This window comes from Eublepharis macularius, chromosome 4 (assembly GCF_028583425.1).
Source record: "Eublepharis macularius isolate TG4126 chromosome 4, MPM_Emac_v1.0, whole genome shotgun sequence".
Taxonomy (NCBI): domain Eukaryota; kingdom Metazoa; phylum Chordata; class Lepidosauria; order Squamata; family Eublepharidae; genus Eublepharis; species Eublepharis macularius.
Genome location: NC_072793.1, coordinates 47,360,113 through 47,368,239, shown reverse-complemented (window position 1 = coordinate 47,368,239; position 8,127 = coordinate 47,360,113).

Sequence of the window (8,127 nt, the reverse complement as noted above, 5' to 3'; positions counted from 1 at the left end):
CTTTGAACTCCTGTGTCTGTATTCTGCTAAGAGAAGGTCAGGGAGCTAAGCATTAGTACAGCTCACCCATTGCCAGAGGAGCTCACAAACGTATTTTAAGTTGCCAAACCAAAAGGAAAAGATAGTCTTCACCCCATCATATCTTCATCCTGTTAAGGTCAGGGTGATATTATAACATTGTTGGACAAGGGATGTCTGGATTTAAATCCCAGTTCTGGTAAGAAATTCATTGTTACTATGGCTCATTCACCATCTCTCAGCCTAGCCTACCTCACAAGGTTATTAAGAGGATAAAATTGGGTGATTGTTGTGGGGATAATAACATACTTTGTAAACTGTTCTGTGTGGGTGTTAAGTTGTCCTGAAGGGGCGGTATATAAATCAAATATTCTCTCTCTACAGTCTTCAGAATGACTTACTGTGTTGCTTTAGTGACTACTTTCTTAATTGTATCAAGTTTTGTTTACTCATATTTGGGAACACTGAGATACTTCACTAATAAGCACAGTGAGTGAACACCATCAAACCTTTCATAAATCATGGTGCATAGGGGTGTTTCTAGGAACAGTTGTTGAGGTAGGAACCTTAGAAAGAAGAGACCTACCTCTAAGTGATACTGAATGTGGTCCACATGCATAGACAAGATTCTGATTGCAGTGGCCAAGATGGTCTTTTCTAGAAAATTATGACTGTTAGGATTCAAAAGAAGAGGGTTCCACCCAGCCAATAAGCTTTTGCCACCTTTGTGGTATTCTACCCAACCAGGAGGGGGCTCCCTCTTCCTCACTACAGAATCTGCAAGCACCAAGGAAGATACAGACTGTCCCAATGAGATGGAGGGCAGTGAGTGACTATATGAGGACCTCGTTTGAAACTCATCAGTTACAGGTAAAAGTGTTAGTATCCACATGCTGTTCCACTCAATGGATAGCACGCATTTGTAACTGAATAGAAACTGTCCTTAAGCCTACATCCTTCAGATTGGTGGGCCTCCTCAAGCTCCTCACCATCATTTCATTCCAATAAAAAGACTTTACTTAACAGTCCCTGGTAAACGGGACCCATAAAGAAAATTTAGTATGAACATGACCAATCCCTTTATTATATATGTATATTCATTGTAGCTTTCTAAACTGTCACAACTTAAAAATAAATACCAAGTTAATCATAACTGTGAAGAACGGAGAATTAACTAAACGTTACATGCAAATATGTATAAAGAAACTTCAATAGCCTTTATTTATCTTATTTTTAAAAAACCTGCTTCAGGAGACGAGTGCTTAAGTTTCTGTGCTCCAAATCATCGTTGTGCCAGTTGTTCCCATATCAAACAGTTCTAAGTGCACGTTTGTGAGGGCAGCTACATGTTTGTGATCCTACGGAAGTTTCTGGGTGGCTAATTTGGAGCAGAGTAGTAGCAGTCATGGAAAGAGATTTGCATGCCTCCCTGTCAATTCTCTGCAATTTATCCTCTCCTGAAACAGTCTTTTAAAAGTTCACAGATTTTTATTGAAGTTGTGGATAATATTTTATTAAGCTGTGTGTGTACAAGAAAGAGTGTGTTTAAAGAAGTAGCAAAAGTGTCCGAGTCCACTGGTCCTCCTGATGGGACATAGATTGCCCATGAGGTACATTAGGCTGAAAGGCTGGTCCAAGGACGTCCAGTGAACTCACACCTGACGGGGGATTGGAACTCAGGTTTCTGTAGTCCTAGTCCAACTCACTAACCACTGATTGATAATGTACCTCTTTATAAGTTTTACCTAAACTGATATGCTAATAAAGTGACCCTCTTTGTTCCCTCCAATCAGAATTAATATGAAAAATAGCCTTGCTTAATCTAGATTTTGTTCACCAGGGTGCAGATATGAGGGCAAGTTGCCCAAACGCTCGTCTGTCTTGCCCAGGAATGCAATTAAACATTACCAGAAGTTGGTAGAACTTTGAATTCACACCATACAGAGAGGTCAGCAGGCACACACCTTGAGTTTTTGATGTTATGGAGGGTCTCTAGCTGTTAGGAGCAACAACTTATTTGCAAGCAAGTATTAGTTTGAGCAGGGCAGTCAGAAGTCGCTGTGACTCACACCCTGGCTATATCAACTTAACAATGGACTTCATTGGAGGGGTGTCATAGGGGGTATTATCTGCCAGCCTGTGCCATCCTCATCTTCAGTAGGCGCCACCCAATCCTGGACTAACCCACGTGATTTTTATAACCCATTCTGGTGGTGTGGGGAATAACCATAACGGACTGCCTTTCAGAGTTACTACAGGTTGTTCTCCTTCAGTCATCTCCCTGGGCAATATGGGAATAACAACATTTGACCATGTTGCAGGATTGTTGTAACTTGTGCTGTCCTCACTCCTGATCTGCAATATGAAGATAATAATACTGGGCCATTTACTTACCTGGTTTGAAAGCAAAGGAGCCAGTAGTCTATAACTAGTGATTTCTTAAGGCTGTGACATGTAACTTATGACCTTGCCAGAGGAAAGGCCACTCTACCAGGTCTGTTGAGCGGAGTCCCGCCCCTTTTCAGTTTTCTGCATGGTAACCTCAGGCTCTGTGCGCACACATACGGAGCAGAGCTTGCAAAGGTCTTCAGGGGGGTGATGAGTAGCTTAGTGCTTCCATGCAAACAGAAGATACTGCTCTTATGTAATGCCATACTTTTCTGGCATCACAAGGGCTGCTACAAGTAGGCTTGCTGTTGGCTGCCTCCTTTTTTGCAGGCACTAGAGTTGCATTGCTGTACTCAAGGAAGTCCAACTGCAGTCCTACCACTTAAAGGCCAAGCCCTCCTTTTTGAGAGGGCACGGCACGGATCATTGTACAGCCTCATGTGTTCTTTCTCCCAACTTAAATGTGGCTTGGTGAGGTTCTCTGTTTCCAAAACACCCCAACAACCATTTTATCCATGTCTGTCAAACTTTATTCCATTCAGTCCAATACTCCTTGGGCAAATTTGCCACCACCAAATTCCAGCACAGAAGTATGACGCCCCCCCCCACCGCAATGTTCTGGGTAACCATCAGTACCTTTTTACTTCAGGGTTGGGCGTGACACCTGCACATATTTATTTTTTTCTTTCTCCTGGCAGAAGAGGGGAGGGGAGTTGCTCCTAAGCATCAGCCAAGTACCAAGAAACCAAAGCTTTGGATATGCTGATGGGCCACCCTAGCCAGGGTCAATTAAATGGCCTAGTACTCACACTTCAGCTAGAATCTTACTCCTGGAAGACACAGACACTTGGGGGTGTAAGAGGCTAGACTGTATTTTCCTTAAGATTTTAGGATTCTTTGACCCAGAAGAGGGTAGGCAGAAAGATAACAAAACCCCTTGGCATGCAGGGAGAGGAGGTCCATTTCAGCTGGTTCCATCTGGGGATATTGTGAAGGAGAGAGCTCTCACATCAAGCTCTATCATAGATGGCAGCTGTTACCACACAAAGCTGACAAAAGCTAGCGGTCCAAAGACATCAAGGTAATGGAAAGCTTTTAGAACTCTGTAACTTCAAAGTTAAAGAGCCTGTCTTAGAACAAGATCAGCTAAAGCATGTAAAGGATGAAGGGTCATATCTTTTCATCTTACCTTTGTATTTTTCAATCCATTGCTATACAGACAGGGTATGCGTGTGGACTTTTTATTATTAATAAATTCTTTATTTTAAACGTTCCACCATTCAAACACGCTATTTAAAATAGGCACCAGAGGAAGGGAGGCAGCCAGTTGCTCAAACACTATTTCCCCAGAAGTGCACAAGCTATCCTCATGGTAACCAGACCTTGGGTAGTGGGAAGCTGTGGACATGAGAACAGCAACACGAAAGCTGGGAGTACTGGCCCTCATGACAGGCAATTCCTAAAATGACCACTTGGTGGCATCATACCAAAGAGTGAGAACACAATCCTTCCAGAGTTGAGTAGATCAGAAAAGTGGTGTGCCACCCTTTGGAGACTGGCCATCTACATGCTTTGGAGGGCCAAATGCAGCAGTGCTTGCAGGTCACCAGGCCTATTCCACCACAATCAGTTACAGTTCAGCAGTCGTCTTGTTCAGTTTTTCTTAAACTGATAACTTTCAGCCAGCACGAGCTTGCTGGGCTTTTGCACAATTGGGAGCATCTCTTTCCAAGAAAAGAAGGGCAACTTTTTGTAAGCTAAAACTAGACAGATGAATGTGGCCTATTCTGATTTAAAAGGGCTATCCCCTTGGGGGCATAAAAGAAGAGGTCAAAAGATGGAAGATGGAAAATTGCCTTCAGTACTACTAATTTCAAGTTAAGGCCCCAATCTTTGAAGCAGAGACAATAGCTGTTTCTATATACTCAAGCTGAGCTAGTCGAAATACCTACATATCTTCTTTCCTCCTTGGCATGGGCACTTCAACAATAGGTGTGCAGAATGTTCAGTAGTCATGGCTTGGACAAAAAAAATCATCCCATTTGGACCAAGTTCCACACTGATCCAGGATGGATCAACTTTGTAATCACCACACCGTTTGTTAAGTCAGTATGTTCCCTTTATGAATGATGGATGCACACAACAAAAAGACCCATGAAAACTGTTATAATTCACATGTTATTATTGAGAGCAGCAGGAATGCCTACCGTGTGCCATGCAATATAGGAACCACAGCAGGAAGGTTAATAAATTACTCAGGCCTGGCATGTAGCTAAAGACCAGCCTATTACCTCCACATTGGGCATCGACCATCACACTGATTTGAGGAAAGAATCTGGTTAAATTATACATTTACTTCATCCTACATATAAACCTGTAGAGGAAGCAGTATATATTCTGTAAAATCTTATCATGTGGGTTATGCAGAAAACTGGCTGAAATGGCTACAAAGCTGGTCTGAAAAATTAAGGAGTCCAGCAAATTCAGCATCACACAAAAGCACAATGCTGGCTACAGAAGTCACATTGGCTAAAGCAGGAGGAAAGGGCTGTATCAGCACCCTGTTCCAGGAAGTTGCTACCTGTGCTACATGTTTCAGCTGAATCAGTTACTTTGCTTTTGTTGCATAGTTTCCTAAATTCTATCCTACAGAGACTTATTTTGTACTAGTAACAATTTTCTCAGGTAAGCAAAGATGTACAAACTTGGAGCATGGCTGTCTGATTAAATTAACCTCAGAAGTGAACATACGAAGACAGGATGTTCAGCTAGTTTTACTGCTGTTATTTCATAGATGTGGTGCTATGAGTAGAAGATTCACACCGCAAGGATGAACCAGCATTATGGCAATGAAAACTGCACATTCCAGCAGAAAAAGTAGGATCACAGTAGTTCAAGATGTAGTCTCACTGGCTCCCAACAGTGCAAGACCAATTGACATAAACTGGAACTCCAGCCCACATGCACACTAGCTAGATATCTGGCATACAACTGCCTAGGACAGTCATTAATTAGGTAATCCAACCATTTGACTATAAGCAGAAGTGCACACAACCCATTTGTGATAGGACCTCTCACTTCCTCCTTATGTTTACAACTTTTCTTGACAGTCTGTCCTTACATTCAACTTAATGCCATCTTCCTGAAGCCAGGAGTGATGCTTTTTCTCTATCTAAGATGCTGCTACTTTTGAGTGGCACAATAGGTTCAATGCCTAAGTGAAGGATGCGAGGCATGTTTGGATAATTTGTTACATGGTAAGATGATTTTAGTTGAAGATACAGACTTTGAACTTTAAAACCGCATAAACTGTACATGGGGATACAGTGTTGAATATAAGAGCATACGAGGGTTTAAATCGGAGAATAAAGTTAATCCTGAGGTATCAATCCACATTTAAAAGCTGGGATTATTCGCTCACACACCCCTTCCCAATGTGGGCATTATCTGCCTCTAGTGTTCCCACGCTGTATGTCAGACTCCGTTCACTGTATCCTGGGCCAAGGTGAGGTAAACCTAGAAACCAAATCAAATGTCTATGGCTGAATTCTGTGAGCGGTATAAATTATTCAAAGTAGGGAATTTTATAGGTGTTTACTTATTTTGCACAGGCAAAGACACCTGCAAATGGCACTAAAGCCTTGGCTCCTAGAAATCTTGCTTCCATCCTGGCTTTGGAAATTTACACACAAAACCATGTTTACAACCTTAAAATTTAGAAACTTGATTTTAGAAAAAAATAAAAGTTGAAATTTTCAAGAGCAGAATTCTATGCCCAGGATCACACCGCAAAGCTTCCTGATGCAGTCCCGAATTACAGTCTGTCCAAGACTTCCATACTCTACAGCAAAGCATGCTATACCCATACTTTACTGTAACACACACATTTTCATCCTATAGCCTGAGCACACAGATGTAGTAATGCTCTGCATCCAAGCATAACAAAATGCTTTCTAATAGAGGTCAAAGCTGGTTTCCCCTCTTCTGCAGATAAGAAAGGAATAGCCAAAATTTATTCAGCAAGTGAACATTAGAAGCAAGAACAGAACCAAGGAAACTCTTGCATGTTATCCAAAAAGAGCTGGGGATAGAACCCAGTAGTTCTTGCAAGGCTCACTTGCAAGGCTTTTTCTCTCACACGTTCTTCAACATGCCTGTGTTGGTCTAGGCATCTTTGTATTGACAAGCATACAGTTTAAAACTCAATGACTTGACAGTAGAGAAGTTACGAATCCAGGCAGCATTTCTGTGGCCACAGTGTGATTCTGGTCAGGCAACAGAGGTAGTTACATTAAGAAAGGAAACTCAGTAGACAAGACAAAGCTTCAAGTCCTTAGCATGAAAGCACCTTCTAGCACAAAATCCATATAGATAACTAAGCATGGATATGTCCTCTAGGAAAGATAAGAGACAACAAAGCAGAAAAAGAGGCACAAAGGAAGTCAACAGCGTATTATCTAGGAACAGATGCTACTCTCCAGGCTGAAACACTGGAGTCTTTGATCCCAAAGCTGTGGCGCACAAGGCCCTCCCTCCCAGAATTGAGAACAGAACCAGAAGTGCTGCTTTTAAAATAGATTACAACTACAATTAAAAAAAAAATGGGCTAGGCTTATCTTCTGGAATGGTGTGTTTAAAAAAGGGAAAGGTGGAGAGCCAATGTAAAGCAGAGATATACAAGGACTCGGGCAGCATGAAATCTCCCATGGTACTTAAAGGAGCCATGTAAGCACAAGGTCTTCTGTAGCCCTCTGACTTGCTCACATTCTTGGCAGCAGGGCTGCTTAAATGGGGGACCCTTTCCCTCACAATGCAAACAAAACCAGTTCTACTTTCCCTGAAGCAGCAACTTACACAGAACCCCCCCCCCCCCCGCTCAAGCTAGCCCATGGTTGCTTTTCTAACAGCACAATCCAAAACAGTGACATCCTTCTAAGACTATTTGACTTCACTGGATTTAGAAAGGTACACCTCTGCTTAGGATTGTACTGTAGAAGCTTGAACTCTCTCTCCCAGCACTGCAGACTGGAGCCTTTCTTCAAAGGCAAATGGATGCCAGCTCTTGAATTTCAAGCCTGAAACATGACTGAATGGGATTGGAAAAGCTAAGGTTGAAAAAGGAGAGTGCTTCATAAAAGGAGCACCCTATATGTGAACTGGAGATTACAAGTCTGTTCGAGAAAGAGCTGTGTTGTGTATAAGCAATGAGGCCCTGCTCCTTTGTACTCATAAGGGAAGGGATATAGTCTACAGCCTCTTAGTCAAGCTTTAAACATGTACCTTGCCACTTAAGGGGTGCCTACTCAAGAAGATCAGGATTAGTTACTCCTTAACAGGCCTTAACAACCCTTTCGTACTCACAATCAGTGCAATCAAAGAATAGTAAAAAGGCAGATTTTCCCATTCTTTCCTGGAGTAGAGCTTCTAATCAACATTAGTGGCTGAATAAAGAAACAGCTGATGATAATTATTCCAGGTTACCTAATCACATAAAAAGGATGCCATAGCAGTAGAGGGATATGAGCCATAGCATCCATCTCAGATGTAGCTTGCAGCACCAGGCAAGGATTCAACTTGTCTAGAAAATAAAAAAAAGCTAATATGCTACGGAGAGAGCTATGTCTGAGTAACACCGAGTCCTGCTTACTCCTACTAATTTCTCTGTGCTCAAAAATACTAGGTCAACATTTTTAAGAAACGTTTAGTTTTACACTGAGGAAA